This window comes from Tyto alba, unplaced genomic scaffold (genome assembly GCF_018691265.1).
Source record: "Tyto alba isolate M040663 unplaced genomic scaffold, T.alba_DEE_v4.0 Super-Scaffold_3, whole genome shotgun sequence".
NCBI lineage: Eukaryota > Metazoa > Chordata > Aves > Strigiformes > Tytonidae > Tyto > Tyto alba.
Window position 1 is genome coordinate 9,253,289 of NW_024881304.1, and position 16,615 is coordinate 9,269,903.

The 16,615-nt window shown below is 44.9% G+C and overlaps 1 protein-coding gene across 2 annotated transcripts in view; it reads left to right on the forward strand.

The window, feature by feature from the left end:
* Positions 1-16,615, forward strand: part of PLXNB1 (plexin B1) — an 82,011-nt gene that overhangs the window by 12,394 nt on the left and 53,002 nt on the right. The window contains exons 1-2 of one of the 2 annotated variants that reach the window (XM_032994898.2): positions 8,722-8,743; positions 10,742-10,803. The gene's annotated coding sequence lies outside the window, so the exon portion shown is untranslated. Of the gene's footprint in view, positions 1-8,721; positions 8,744-10,741; positions 10,804-16,615 lie in introns of those variants that run through there. The other variant, XM_032994897.2, reaches the window with a different exon arrangement.

Sequence of the window (16,615 nt, forward strand, 5' to 3'; positions counted from 1 at the left end):
TTTTTGGCCATATGGATGGGTGGGAATATCAAGATCGTATTATGGCTCTGTGCTCATTCATGTGTGACGCTTTGTGCTCTGTTTTTCCCAAGACGTCTAATCAGTCTTGAGGCTGAACGGTGCCTTTTTGGAGAATCTTTAACTGAAAGGTCAAAATAAGCAGAAGGGCTGGAGACAAGTCTCACTGTCTCTCCCCAAACACACACCCCCCCCCGCCCTCCTTTGTGTCTGTCTCTCTCCACGTACGTATACATATGTACAAGTCCTTCACCCAACACATTCATATGTGATTCCTTTCTTGAGACCCAGGGCTTCAAAGTGCCCTGCTGCCACTCAGGGTCTTCCCAAACAGCACACAGCTCTGCAGGCTGAATCTCACGCAGCAATCTGTGAGTTTGGTTATTGGGGACTGGCGGGAGGATTTGTGGTGGGGAGCTCCTAGCACTCACGTACTGATGGGTCTGCTGGCTTTCCACCACTGCCATGCACTTGTTAGCTGCCTGGCATGTGTGTGTCTCAATTAACCACGTGTAGATAGACCAGGATTTCCCTGAAAGGTGGTATTTGCTTATAGACTGGGATCTGGTGGGTCTTCAAGGGACTGCTGAGGGAAATATGCCTTACAGTGGTCTCAAAGTGAGGGCTTCAAATAGTGCCATGGAAGCTGAAGTCTTGGTTTTGTGGTACAGATCAGATTTGACCTAAGTGGGATTTATTCATGCTTACCCTGCGCTACCTCCCATCCGTGCACTGAAGGATGTCCCTGAGGGAGGGCATAACTATTGGGAGTGGAAGGTGTTGAAATCTGGGAGTTTACTCCAGCTTTTGGTGTGTGTCTGAGGAAGATGCTTTTGTGTTAGTAAATGAGATTTATTTTGAAGGTATTGATGGTTTTGTGCCTGTTGTAAGAATATTTGAGACAGCCAACTCTTTTGCTTTTGTTTTACTGTTGCTGTTTCAGCCCTGCCTTGGCTACTCCCTTCCCTTACTCACCAAGTGCAACTGAAAATGAGGTATTGAAATAGCCCATCTATTTTTTTTGTATGCAATCTAGCAAATGTTAGTGTTGAAAGTTGGACTCTTGCTGCTGATTGTCTGGTAACATTAGCCTCTGTTGTTTCCTTGTGCTGCTTTTGAAAAATACTGGTATGGTTTCTGTGTGAGAGGTGGTTGGCCTGTAAATGTATGCCAACCCACCTAATAATTCTTTTCTAAAATACTTCATCAGGTCTTTTCTGTTAAATAGCTTAAAAAGGAGAAAAAAAACAAAAAAACCCCACAAAACAACAAACACCTCCCTTTACCCCTGGAAACAGCAGTCATCTTGTTCTGCTGGGCTGACTGCTGCTCATACTGACCAGTACTGTTCCCTTTGTCTTCGTTTATTTTAGAGTTAAGCTGTAAGCTCTTTAAGACTAGGCTATTTTTGTTCTGTATTTTTGCACGATCTTTTACATGAGTCTCCTAAATGCTAAATTAAATGCTCTTAAAGGCAAAACTACCATCATTATCGGGGCAAGATGGTAATTGCTCTAAAAATTAAGTTTCGTGGGTTTGCACTGATAAAACGTTTTGGCAAGCACATGCCTCCACAGAGGAATGCCTAGGTCAGGGCCAGACTCAAGGCCATCTTCTGTCTTTAAGTTGGATTGCCTTTTGTCAGCCAGATGCCTTATGATCCCCACCTTCTCCCTCCATCCCTCTTTTGACAGTAGCTGTGGGCGCTCAGCAGGGGCTCCCTGACTGTGTTTGCTTTAGCTGGGGAGGTGTTTGCCTTCACTGCAGAATTCCAGCTTCCAGCTGCCGGGGAAACCTGGAGTGCTTGTGTTGATTTATTAGGGCACAGTGAGCCTCAGGAATGCCTTTGCTAAGGAGCTGGGAGTGATGGAAGGGATCCCTCCTGATGCTTCGTGAAGCCTTATTTTTTCTCTTTACAGAGACGCAAAGCAGGAATTCCCCAAAGCAAGGTAAGAAAAATAGCTCACTGGGCTGACTACTTCGGAGAGTGTCAAAGTGAGACTTCGGTTAGGCTTCCCTGGCATAGAATGAAGGAGATGGATGATAACTGCAATTTTAATAGTGCAATTTTAAGTGAGTTTTTGGTGGGAGATGGGACTGTGAATTGCCCGACCAGAGGGTTTGTATGCTTTTGGTTTGTGTTAAGAGCTGGCATTCCTGAGCTACTGACTAGGGCTTTTTTCTGGGACTTGGCTTTGGGCCATCTGAATGTTTTGCACTTGAAAGAAGCAAGTTTCAACCTCTTTGGATTTTCAGACTTCTAAACATTTTCCTTTAGAGATATGGCAATAGATTTGCTTTTTTAATTACCTTTGCAGACAACAGAAGTCTATAGAGTACAACCTTAAAAAACACTGACACAAGTGTGTCTTCCCTGTAGCGAGTTCACTGGAATACCTTCACATCTCCATAATCTGCCCTAGCCGTCTGACATGCACCCTTTATTTTCCTTTCTTGTCTGACACGCACACACAAATTCGTGTTTCTGGACTTTTTCTTCTGAGATTCTAGTGGCTGTTGCCCCAGCTGATCTGAAACCAACATGTAGGAAAATATTGGGCGTTTGTAGAAGGTAGGGTGAAAGATGGTCACTTTGTGTTGATCAAGTATTTGGTAGTTGCAGAGTAGGTTGTGTTTATGGGGCATCAGTGCTGAGAAGGAATTTCCTTTCCTGGCTGAGGTAGAAAGACTGTCCACGTACAGCTTTCTTCCTTTGCTTTAGCATTCCTTGAGGTTGTTTCCTATTTTACAAATGTATCTTTTGAGAACTGCCAGGAAAATGTCTCTCTCAAATGGAAATGGAAATTTCTGAGCTCACAGGGATGAAAACCTTTGGGTCTGTGCTCTCTGAGTGAAAAGAGGATTACCAGCCAGCCATTCTTCAGCGTGCAAAGCAGTGGAGCAAAGTCTGCAGAGACTCTCCGAAAGTTATTGGCTTTCCTCAGGAAGGGTGCTTCTGAATAGAATTGAATGAGGTTGGTCCCATCCTCCTTAGCTTCCCTGCTGCAAGTACAGAAAGCAGTGTAACTTTGAACTTGGTGGAAGCTTGAATAACATGGGACATATTTTTTTTGAAGTACATGTCTTGCAAACAGGTCTAGAGCCAGTGTTGTGTTATTACAGTGAGAGATTTAATGGTTTTGTGACTGCATTTGGGCCTGATAAAAAGCAGGGAGGCAATGCTGATTTTTCCCGAACTATTTGAAGGGTTCAGAAATAAGGATGGTCTACTGGAGTAGATGCAGATGGCTTATTTTCACTGGGGACTGTTAAACCTGCCAAAGTGTAAACTGCATCTTAACAGAAAGATGTGAGACAAAGCCTGCACATCTCTCCCTCCTAATTACCACAGCTCAGCTGCTGCTGTCTCTTATGCTTACACATCTGAAAGGTGACAATGACAATGTCTTGAATGGCAAAGCAGTAGCAGGAAGGCTTTTTTTTTTTTTTTTTAAAGCTGTAGCCTGGAACAAAGAAGTTATTCAATCTATAGTCAAGATAGTCAAGAATATCCTCATGAAAAAAATATTTCTCCTAGAAACCATTCTTTGAGACACCACCAGAATTTTTGTAGGTCTCTGGCTTGTTTCCAGAGTGACTACAGGTAAAGCAGCAGCCACCTTTATCCTCTTTCCCACACCAACAGCCTCAGGAATGTCCACCACAGCAGTGGGACTTCCATTTATTCTGTCCCTGCAGCTCTGCACCAGATTGCCTTTGTACAAAGCTACCTTTTCAAGAAGTTGGAAGGCTCTTCCCACCTGTTCTTGTCAAAATATCCAGTAACATTCTCACAGCAGTTACTTTAGCTGCTGAAACGCAGACTTTCAAATCCTCATCACTCTTGGCCCACAAAAAAGAGAAAAGATAGTTTTGAGTATGGTGGCCTCTTAAAGGATCAGGGATTCAGGGGGGAAGAATAGTACTGTAGTTGTGGTTGCATTGCAATTGTACAGAGAGAGTGCAGGCAGTGGCAGCTCCCAGTTTCTCTGCAGGTGACAGTTTTGGCTTAGGTGTTTCCCTGTGAAAATCTGTTGTAGGTTGCTGTCTCTCGTGGCAGTCTTGCTGGTTAGCTAACTTGTTCAGTCTCCCCTCACCCATGACCCTACTCTGTTTTACTGTATCCTAGTAAAGCTGGTTTAAGAAACTTTGTGAAAGTTTCTCTTCCTGCCTCCCCACTTGTTCTGTTTAGCTCAGGTGAACAAACATGCTGGCACCCAAGCCTTGGCAGGCACGTTTTTAGTGCCCCTTTTGCTTTTGTCCCTTACCCTTTGAGCAGTCTCCAGAAAGCCCCCTGCCAGGGACAGCAGGCAGGACAGACTGATCAGACACTGTGCACTGGGCTGATGGGATTTCTCTCAGCTGGGAAACAACACAGCAGAAGAAAGGCAAAACAGTGCTGAAACCACAGCTTTTTTTAGCCGAGAGGAGAATGTCCTTTATACATAGCCTCTTCCTGCTCCCCATCATATAGCATTTTCTCTCACTGCATCTGAGCATTCAGGCTAGCGCAGATCTGAAGAAGCAACCTATATTAAAAGATTATTCTGCAATGGTATTTGCCTTGTTTTTCTGTGGAGGGCTTCCTTATTGAAGTACTCGGCTGCCTACTGTTTCCTCTTGTAAGATGTTTCTTCAAGTACACTGCTTGCAACTGTGTTGGACCCTACAGCTCTTCCTTTCCCCCTTGTAGTGGCCAGCTCCCTTGGCCTTTTCACAAATAGGAAATAAATGTTGAATCAAGGGGATGCCTGTCCACTTGTATCACCCTGGGAAATGGCAGATTTCTCTCCTGAGGCCTTTGCCTTAGGCGTCTTGCCAAAAGGCATCAAGGCTCTACTCATTTCAAACACATACAGTTCCTAAGACAGAAATGTGCAGAAAGCTCGTGAACTGTGATCAACTGAGGGGCAGACAGCGTGACCCGGTGCCTCTTAAAAATCAATGAATTGAAGATCTGTGACTTCCGGATGCTTGGGAAGCGTGACCAAGCTGCAGCACCTGTAGTGCAACGTGAACCTGAAGAGGATCAGAGGATGATCAGCTCAAACATGGATCTAACCTGTATTTATGGTAGGAAAATATCCTGAGATCCGAGCCAAAAGAATTAGAGTTTGTGTAAATTAAGTGTTTTGGCAAACACAAGTGATTACTTTCTTTATAGATCCTGTGTACGGGCTTCCCTTCTTCAGCGTGTAAGGAATTTAAGGCAAATTTTACTTTGGAGCTAAAAGGCATGTTTTTAGCAAAGGTGGTACAAGCAGCATTGGGATGGACTCCAGGCCTTTGGTGTTCCTGAAGAAACACAAACAACTGCAGAGGAGGGTATAGCTCAGATCCTTTTGCCAGTCTGCTTAGCAGGCAGCCCAGTACCAGATCTGGTTCAGTCTTTGACAAGTGACCTCTGTCACTGAATGGGAACATAAAGAGCCTCAGTGAGCTTTGGCTGAACTGGGCTTTTGCCTGTCTGCTCTGGAGAGAGAGTAACCTCAGTGTTCCCCTCCCTCCCCCCAGTGTGCCTGTGAAAATACCAACTTGATTTAGATGCCAAAAAAAGACATTTGAAAAGTATATATTGCTCTCCTGTGTCCTAACTTCTGTAAAATACGGGTTATGGTTGGTTCCTGTATATGGTGCTCAGTAATTTTACAGAAGAGAAAACGGCACCGCTACAACTATCTACACAACACTTAATACAGTGAGGTCTTAGTCTGTACTAGCACTCCAGAGTGCTATTCTGAGCATTATGAACCCGATTATATTACATATAGAGCTCAGATGGCTCAGAGCCATGCTTGGGATATTAACTCTTTCTATTAAGCTTTGCATTTAGAGATCCTTCTGGCAGAGGAGGGTGATGCTGAATGAGCTAGCATTCCCACAGTGAAACTGTGTGTGTGTGTCTGTACAGTTTGGGAGTGTTTTGTATTTGATTTGCACAAGGGGTAATCTGAGTTCCAGAGTTTGCTAACTTAGGGATGCTCAGTATAATAATCTTTTCCATATACTAGTTTTGTAGCTGCAGGTGTTGTGGAGGAGGCACTTACTGATGTATAGGATTGCAAGAGAAACCTTACAAAGTGCTATAAATGTATCATAAGGGATAAATGCATATATAGTGTGTCACTCGACAGAGTATGTGATAAAATGGCATTGAACGTGGTTACTTGTGATTCGTGACAGCCTGTGTCCCTGAAAGAGCGTTTTAAAGAGTCTGTTTAGTTTGTGATGAAAGTAGCTTTAGGAATAGTGAAAGTTCTTCCCACTTTTCTGAAGGGAAAAAAAAAAAAAAAAAGGGAGTGTCATGGTTTACATTGTTTTGTGCTGTTGCAGATTTTGTAAAAACAAAATCCCTGAAAACGTCAACGATAGTAAAAGAAACCGTCAACAATAATAAAAGAAACCATCTGTAGATTTCTTGGGTGACCCAAACAAAGTTGATGAGTTTCTCACTATTTGAATACACATTGGCTGCCAGGTGGGAACTGTGCAACTATTCTTTCATCACCACACAAGTGCAGGAAGAGATAAGAGAAATGTATATAATCCTGCCTTGGCACTGCCATAATTTGAAGCACACTACCATCAGACAGGTATGCTGAACTTGGAGCCTAAATGGCTGCCTAAGGGAGGAAAGAGGGATAGACACTACTGTATGGCTGTTAAGGATATGGGGTGCTGGAGAAGGGAAGGTTACAGATTTGCTGGTGGAAGCATGTGCTGTTGGGAAGGCAACCTCTCATCTCTCCTTGGAGACAGTGAGACTTTACCTTTGCACAGTTTGGGGTTAAACCCTTCTCTCAGTAAAACTGCAGTTTGCAGCTTCTTTCTCTATACTGAGAGAGAGATGCAACTGTTCAGGCAGGGACTGAGCAGTGAACAACTTCTCTGCAGGAGACAGAAGTGCATGGATGAATGATTCCCATGTGCCATGTGGACTCACGTACTGCTGGTTCATGCTTAGGCTGATGGTGAGGGGCTGAATTTGTATGTGTTTCATTGATTAATATCCTCTTCCTTATAAAGCAGACAGCTGACATCTTTACCTTGCAAAGGCTTTGCTCTCCAAACCTGGGCCTGTAGCACAAGGAAGGCATACGATGACCTTGGTGTTCCTGTGTCTTCTCAGCTGCTTTTTTTGTCTCAGACTCCACTGACCCTGACATGTGGATGCATTTCCCTCTGCTGCTTTGTGTTAAAAATGAAGAATGAACTGTAACGTGGGGAAGCAGTTTGTATGATGGAACCCATCAAAATAAACATGAGGGGATGGTGGTGGTGGTTAGAAGGGCTTGGATAAGACACGATTATTGGGCTGGACATTGTAGTGAGGGAGAGAAGGGGAGCTAGGAAAGGATTGCAGTGGCAATCCGTCCCCATAATAAATACCACACAATCGGGGTATGAAGGAATAAGCAGTCTTCTTCAAATCAGATTCTGTGCCTGAGCCTTCCTCCAGAATTTCCTGCAATTTAGAGAAATGGCCAACATCAGATTTTTAAGTGGTGTTTGTGCTGAACACTTGCAGGAGTGTGTTCCCATCCAGCTGCTGAGCAGAAATCCTCATTCTTCAGCCTTGCTGGGAGCTGCTTTGCGCTTTGCTGTGGCAGCAGCTTTTGCAATAGGAGCCCCCCCTCCCCTCCCCAAAAAGGATGACTTTTTCTGTGAAAGAAGCCAGCGTAGCCAGGCAGACATTATCCCCTTGCCGGAAGGAGGGATCCAGGCTCCCTGGGGAGGAGGGGACCGGGGGGAGCAAGTGATTCATTGCAGCTGGCTGCAGTTTGGCCTCCTTCTCTCTCTTTGCCCTGGGTGCCAGGGAGTGACAGCTTGTGGGCAGCGGGCCAAGCTGTGAAAAGAGGAGTGTGTGAGGCCTTCAGCTTTCTCATGCTTTATCAGGCTGCAAAGAATAGCTCGATATTCAGCCAGCGTTGGTGCAGGTCAGGAGAATGGAAATGCTAACTTAACTCCTGACATGCCGGCTGATGGCTGACCGCACGCTCTGCGTGGCGCAAGGGCTGCTTTGTACGGCAGCATGGCTTTCATACAGCAGCATGCGGAGCAAAAGGAAGAAAATGCGCTTTGATGCAATGATGAAAATACCTTTCTGTTAAGTGGGCAGCCTCTGGGACTTGCTGGGAGTGTGGAAAGATGCAAAGCGTGCTCTCCTCTTGTGTCTTGCTGTCTGTGTGCTGGTGGGGGGTGGAAACACTGAAAGGTAGGGCAGCAGGAGCAACGGGTGTACTGGGAAAGCGTGAGGGACGGTGGCGGGTGAGTGGCAGGTCTGCCCTCGGCTGTCCTCCCACCCGTGGCACAACACTGAGGGCTCTGGTTCAGGCCAGCCTGTCAGCGCGGGGAAGCGGCCTGGGGAGCAGGATGGGGCCAGACCTGGAGCTGTAACCCTTGGCTGGAGGGCCTGCCAGCAAGGCATCGCTGCCGCAGCCACCGCTGCGGAGGGCTGCCCGCCGGCGTGGAGGGAGTTAAGCGCTCCTCGTTGGCTGGGGGGCAGCCTACCTCGGGGTGTTGAGCTCCATTCCCACGGCTTTTCCTTTCTGACCAGGGCTGGGGGAGGGATCTCCACTGGAACAAGTAAAATGCCCAGAGGCTGGAAAACAGCACCCGGGCCCCTCAGCCTTGTGGTGGGCTGGGAGAGATTTGAGCTTCGCCACAGTCTGGACAGGGGCTGCTGGCCAAGGCTGGGGTCTGTTGCCACTCGGCTGGCGGCTGGGTAAGATCATGGGTTTATGTCTATCCTTTAGGCAGGCCAAGATGGCTTTGCAGGCAGTCGAGTTCCTGCCTAGGGGACTGAAATAAATTATTTTTCAGCTGGAAGGATTTAAGGTAGAAATAAAGTCCCAGCAGTTCCATGAGCAGATCACAGCACAGGTTGATATGGAGTTTGCAGCTGAGCAAGAGCAGCAGCATTTGAAGGAGCATCGTTCCCTACAGGACATGGAAGTTTCTCAAAGGCATAAGATAGCAGGGGCCTTCTTTTCTGATTCTGACTCCACCTTCTCCTTCTGCAGCATTTTGAGCTGCTGAGTTGATCTGTTTGAAGCCCGGAGGAGCATGAAAAGGGAGAAGAGCAGGTGAAAGTTTGAGGAGCCGAGGAAGGGAGTTAGTGGGTGCTCGGAGCACAGCCTGCAGCTGCCTCGGAGCCCAAATCCCACCATGTCTCCATCAACAGTGCAGGGGACTGGGAGAGTGAGAGGGCTCTGTGACATCCCAGTTTGCTTTGGAGCTGAGTGTATCTCTGCGTGGGGTACTAATCCTGGCCAGCACTGATTATCTAGCAGAGAGAAACGGGAGTTAGAGTTCAGCCCCTAGAAATATGCTCTGAAGTCCTCTCTGATGACTAAGGTATGTAGTCCCTATCCTTAACAGCATTCTGAAATCAAGGCAAGGTGTACTGGTGTGAGAGAATGAGATCCAGTAGTAGCATAGAGGAGAGATGAACCATGGGCTCAGGGTGCAATTCCACGGTTTAATTCTGCTGGGCTGTGTTTGCGCTGTGCAGATCAGGTTATGCTGAAAAGAATGGCAAATGTGTGGTTAGAGACTGTGGTTTTGTTTGTGCATGGACTGTCTGACCCTGCTTCTGCACCAGATCCTCTTTGCAAAGGGTGAAGTACTGTGATCCTCCCACTTGCTGTGCTGGCCTCTGTGGCAGGGGGATCTGGAAGGGAGAGTTTAGGAAGCAGCATTGCCTGTGTGAGGCAGAGGCTTTATTTCTTACAAGGACAAATGAGTAGCCTGGGTCAGCACTCAGATACAGACACAAATGAGGAAACAACACTGTGCAAATATTCTGTAAACACCAAAGTGATTCTTCCTGGTGGATCTTGCGGATTGTTAGATGCCGAAATCCTAATAAATACTGGTAGGCAGCAGTCCTTGTTTGGTGTTCTCACACAGGCACTTAATGGTTGATGAGCTCTGTTTTCAGGTATATTGCAGCTTTTTGCTGTGTCCATTTAGTCACCCAGCAATGGGAAATGTGGCTGGAGTGGGAGCTGGAGTCACAGGCAGATCTGAGCCCTGTGCACAAAGGGAGACTCTCGCCTGCTGTGGCGTTAGCTTGGGACCCAGGTGCAGCGAATGCACCAGTGAGAGCTGGCTTTTCCACTGTGCTCCTGCAGGGACAGGGGGTGTGTTCCCATTGTGCCTGTTCTGGTTTGCTCCTGTCAAGCCTCTTCTCATTATTCCTGCCTTGAGCTGTCTCAGGCCCGAAGGCAAAGTGCTACAGAAGGCTCTGTAGGCTTGCCCTTGAGAGACATGCTGTCCTTGGAGAGTGGCTGTTCAAGAGAAGCGCTGCAGTGGGCTGAATTGAGGCTGTTTCAGGCTGTACAGCTCTGAGCTAATCTCCCAGAGGCAGAGACATTACTCACCAATCAGGAATGTGTCTGTATTTTTCCTAATGAGAACAAAACATTTTATCCCTGTTCATTAGCAGAGAGTTAGGGTGTACTGTTGCTATGCCAACAGACTCTTCTCCTCTGCAGACACACTGGGGGTGTCCTCCATGCTATGGTTAGAAGGGTGAACAGGAAGGCTCATTCTGGCAAGAAAAAGATCCCATTGTTTTCCCAAGGCTGCCTGGACTTTGTGCAGCTGGCCAGACCTTGCCTTCTCGGGGGAAGGGAACCACAGCGGGAGTCAAGTGCAACAGAGATTTAATTTATTGGAAAAATAGTCTTTGCATTTCATGTTATGTTGTTTTTTCCAGCTTGAGGCACACTCTTCAATAAGAGAAATGAAGGTGTCTCAACGTTCCCAAGAGTCCAGATGGTAAGCAAAATGCGCCGGGAATCAGCACTGGGACACCTGTGGTCTGCTGCAGCCCTCTGGGCTCCTCCATGTTCCTGACCATCTCACTTTGTGTGGCCAGTGTAACGCTGGGCAGCCTCTTGATGCTGCTGCATGACGAACCCACCTGACGAGCTGTACCCTCTGTGATTAGTTGGACGAGTGGGTTCACCGGGCATGCGGTCTACTGGAAAGAGTGAGTGGCTGTATGTGAGAGTATGCACTTGCTCCCTTTGCAAGGGGAACGTTCCTTAACGTAGGGGAATCTTGTGAAGGACGGAGGGCATCTCTTCAACAGAAGCTTTGATCTGTAGATGTCTGCTGTAGGCAGAAATATACTCCAAAGGTTGCCCGTGTATTTGCTTGTCATTATTGTCTTTGTCTTGGTCTTCCTCCCCAGATGCACCTCTCCGTTCTTGAGGGACTGCTTGGGATCTGGGGGTTGCAGTGGCACCTAAGTCAGGCCACTGTACACCTTTTGAAAGAATCTTCTCAGCACCTCTGGTGCTGCACATCCATCTCTGTTGCAATGTAAAAAATAACTTTTAAATTTTGAATTTTCTGTATGAGGGAATGAGTTTAACCTATAGACAGAAACAAACAACACAAAAAAGCTACTTTCTGATGGTGATCTATGGCCAGAAATGGGCCAGTGAGTGTTGCCGAATCTGAAGTCAGGGGTGATGCTCATATCTGGCTGTCAATCACCATGCAGTGTGATGAGCTGCTTTGTGCTGGCTGAGCTCTGTGGTGTTGACAGCTATAGGCCCTTGAAGAAATGTCTCCGTGAAAATGATTTCTCCTTTCAGGCTGCTTCCTGTTAAACAGGATAGTTACAACTCCTATTTCAGTTTGCCTGGCGAAGCACTCTGTAAGTGAGTGTGTGGAATTTGAATATGGGAATTTGAATGTCAAATATAGGGTGGTAAAACAGAGATCCCAGACGGAATGAGCTGCTGGAGATGTGCAGATCTGCATGAACTTATGGTTGGAGAGTGAAACCCTGGCACCTGGGTACTCGTTGCTGATTTAGATGAGTCACCGACTCTTGCACTAGAAAGATGAGTATCATATTAGAACACTGGGAGTACAGGAGCCCTTCCTCAGAAGGATGTCTGCTTGTTGGACTTGCAGCTATAGCATCAGGAGGCTCAGCAGAAATAAAAACAATGAATAAAACCAGACAGCAACCCCTAGACCAGACTTCTCTGTGTGTGCAGCCTGTGTGGTTTCAGTCTGGTAGTAGACCTGGATTGAACTCTTGGATGGTAAAAAGCAAGTTTTTGGAAAACCTGTTTCAGTCTGGAGCCTCCAAGAATAAATCCTGAGTACATGTAACACATATACAAAGATTGGCAAGTCTGGTTTCCTCAGCTTTGATTTGCTCTGGGTGTTTCAAGTAAAACCACTAAATCAAAGCTGTTTGAAATAGGGAATGAGTAAGTACTTGAGATGACTTGAATTCAGGCCAGTCTCTTCTGGATTCATGCTTTCAGGGTACATAAAAAATAAAAGACCATAGGGAGGACAGAGGTCTGTATGTTGTATTCTTTGCGATATCAAGCTAATTCTGTCCAGATCCTATTGAAAAAGTGCTCCAGCAGAAGTGCACTAGAGGACGTGCTTTTTAGTACCTTTAAAGTGCAAAAGATTATGGCTGAACAAATTAACTTCTGAGATGTGAATTACGGTTATTATCTGAGTCGCGCTCTACATTCTTGTGCAGCCAGAGTAGCAATTTGGTTTCCTAGGAGAGTGTTACTTCTTCCTTACTCTTTTCTTCCTTACTTTTTAAATAGTGTAGGGGCTGATTTTCTGCCCTGTTTTCTGTGGACCACCAATTTTTCTTTCTGAGAGTAAAGATAAACATTGAACTGTTGTGCTGTGTGCAAGGCAAGAATTTTTCAGGTGAAACCGTCACCTTTTTGGGGTAGAAGACACATTTTTCCAAACTGTGATGATGTATTTTGGCTGTAGACATTTCTTTCTCATTGCTTCCTATGCCTGGCAAGCAGTTCTATGTAGTGCATTCTCTGCAAAGTGGTCAGAGTAGTGGAGGATTTGGGTATTTCTAGACCTGGGGCCATGTACTTCCCTCATACGTGATGTAAAGCCTCTTCATAGCTACCTCAAACCTGCAGTTCCAAATCTGGTATTTCAGTGAAAGACTAGTCCAAACTGCTCTCTGGTCTTGCATCTTGTCTTGCAATTCTGTTTCAGAAATGTCTCCCACAGCATGTTGAGCTCTTCTTCACTAGATATGTATGTTCCATTTGTTTAACTATTTAACCTTGTAACAACAACATTCTTGTTTTGGTAGTATCTGAGCTTCTTTCATTGGAAAAATAATGCAGATCTACACATATCCACCGTGGAGTAAAGAATAAAATTCCAAATCTGTTTTTACATTTTTCCCTCTAAAAGCACCACAGGTGTAATATTTGGAGCCAGGTGAATGCCTTGTGTGAAATAAGATCTTGTGTTATGCCTCAAGTGCAGGTTTTACATAACTCAGGGTTGACGTAGTTTGATGTCACCAAAGATGTGGTCAGCTCTCCTGCATTACATTCTAGAAGCTCAACTTCTAGGAAGAACTAAGTGTTTTGCCCATCTGATCTAGTAGAAAAGATGGGAATAGCTGGTCTCAACTTAGAGGCTTGATTAGATGAACTTCTGAGTCCTGTATGCTGTTTGATATCCACCACCTTGAGTGCAGGGTCTTCCCTTTTGATCAGGACCAGTTATGGGCTGTTTGTGGGGTGAGGTGTTACTTCCTAACTGTTAAAGAATGGTTCAAAGCCCTAAATTGTGAGGTAGGTTTATATTTTTTAAAAAGCTGTTAACACTGAGTTTTGTAACTCTAGTTAATATATCTTCCCTCTCTTTAATTCTGTTGGATTTTAATGGCCTCACTTATTGTTTTTTCTTTTTTTTTTTTTTTAATTCCAGTTACACTTCTGTGTCTACATCTTAAAAATACTTGTTTAACTTCTAATAATGAAACTGGCAAAGGACAGAGAAAAGCCAGATATTTCAGCCTGACAGGAAAGTTTAGGTTGATTAGTGAGCTAAGTGTGTATAAATAGAAAAGTCCTATATCTGACAATCAAGAATGTGAGAAGCAATTAGGATCACTGTACTTCTAGAAGAAATCACTCAGAGTTTTGAGAGAGTCAGGATAAAAACAGTGTTTAAAACCAAGTATTCATATGCGAATACGAACTAATGGGAAGAGAAAGTTTTTGAAAAATAGACCCTATTCTGTAGGAAGAAGGTGTAGCTAGATGCTGTGGCTTGGAAGTAAGCTTACTTTTGAGCAAACTCAATGTAAGAAGTTAGGCTGCGTATCTTAACAGAGAACTACCTGACTAGGAATTCACTATAGCAGTTGGGAATCCTTGCTGTAATTAAAGTCATCACACTAGTTTCCCCAGCATATGGAAGTTGAGTTTTCTGCAGCTTTAGGAAAACCATTCCTCTTAACGGGGGTATCTTCAGTTATTAGAAATGAAACAGAAGTAACAGTGACCAGATGTGAGGAGTACCTTCCATACAAAGAGCAACTGAATAAACTGTGACTTTTCCACCTGAAAAGTGATAAGTGATAGTTATCTTCAAATCCTGAATGACATGGAAAGTTTAGAGGGGCAGTAACCTTTTTTTGCCTCTTCCATTACAAGTGTGAATAGGTATTGAATGGAGCCAGCATGTAGTAAGCTTAAAAACAAATAATGACTGAGTCCTTGATGTGTGCAGTTAACCTGGGAAGCTTCTTGCCACAGGATGCTGTGAATGCCAAACATCTGTGTGTATTTGAGGACACAGGGCAGCTCCATAGAAGAAGGAGCCATTGAAGGTTACTAAATGCATAGAAACCACCTCTATCTCAAGAAATCCCTGAGCTGCACATTGTTGAAGCCTGGGAGAGTATTCAGGGAGATGAAGTGCTACTATGTGCTTACTTTGTACTTATGTTTCAGGCCAGTGCCAGATCCAGGCAACTGCAACCTGGTTTGTCAGTGTGGAGCAGGGGAAGGGATAAAAATAAAACTTGTAAAAACAGACTGGCACACCTTGTGTTCTTGGTTGGTTCTGTGCTGCTTGTGATGTACTGCGTGCACCTCTTACTTGCTAAAGGCATTGCCTGTGGGCTGCTGAAGTCTGCAGACTGTTGACTTGAGTTTGAAGAGAGGTGGAGAGTATATTTCTGGAAACTACGCAGCTAGGAAGGGTGGTGTGAAGACAAATATCCTAAGCAGAGAAGCTGACTTTCTCCCTTTCTCTGTGGTATATACTGTTCCTGCTGCTCTGAGATGGTATGTGTTTTACTGGGTTAGAGACAGTCTTACTGCTGATAGCCTAAATCTTACTTGTGTTAATTTCCCCCCTTTAAAAGAGTGTTTCTTTCCTGGTAATGGACTGTAACTTAATTTGAGCTAAAATAGGCGATAAGCAGATGTATAAACAGTACAATTCCTGTTCCAAACCATTTTCAAACTAAAAATGTCATGGCCTACATGAGGTTCATACTCTTCAGAAGTACTCAAAACACTGGTCTTATTTTAGGTCCTGTCTAAACATCTAATAATAACTCAGAAATAGGGCTTACTTCTAGATCTTTCACCCTTGAAAGTCTGGTCTTGCACTTGGTTTTGGATACTTACCCAAATCTGCAGAGAGCACAGTACAGAACAGCTCTAGTTCTTCCTTTGTACTTTTCCCTTCTCTTTCAGAAAGAAGAGAACAATGTCCTGCTATCTGTCTTTTTGTCCCTTGGGACATGGTCTCTGCTGTTAGGTACTGTCCTTTTTTTAAAAAACAACAAAGTTGATGTGTTTTGGGAAACTACAGCCCCTTGTTAAGGATACAGAAACTGGCTTGTCTGCATCTCATATTCTGTAGTGAAAGTCACTCCGTGTACTGCATAAGTGGCATGCTCAGATTACAGCTATGAGGAGTACAGCCATACCTGGGTCTGAGACAAGAAGCCAGGTGGAGTACATGCAGGATTAGGATAAGAGTCATGTTGGAAAGACTGGACTAGGTGGAGTGGGCTTAACTTCCCTTCCTGTTGATTGTTCTTTTACCATCTTGCTAAATTGCACCTATTTAGTCAGCTGTTTGATGCAGGAAGAAGTCTGAGGAAGTCTCTATCTCAAGCCAGAAGTCTCATCATTGCAGACTAGCAATGGGCTCAGTTGTTACACCATTTACAAAGCATCCTTCCTATTTCACTCGCAATTATTTTTTTCATCAGTAGTTTTGTTCCAGCAATGATTCTCAGCTTGCACCTGTGGGTGCTGGACCTCTCTGTCATTCTCCAGATAGTCTGTCCAGATTAGATTTAGTGTGATCCCATCTTTAGCCTGTATGATCTTTTCTATTCCTAGTTGGTCCATGTTTTCAACTAGTGTCTTTCCCACTAAGCCCTGAGAAGGTTTAATTTAAAACATTTTTGTGATGCTGAACTTGTGTCAGCCCCACTGTGGCCTCCTGGGTTGACATTAGGTGTCTGATTGTTTGGTTTGGTCCACATATATGTCTGAAGAGTACTGTCAGCCACAGTTTAATGGGGTTTTGATCAGTTACCTATGTTGTGGCAGAGTTGAACAGTTTCCTTTCCCAGAGGAAGGCACAATCCTTGCTGTGTGGAGTATATAGCTTAAAATGACAAATGAAGCGTGCCTGGAACTGAGACAGTCTACAAACAGAACTGTGCTGACCACAGGCCGTGGTTTATCCTTTCAGCACAGATGTGCATACTTTTTCCTTGTTCCTCTTAGCAGCCTCTCTG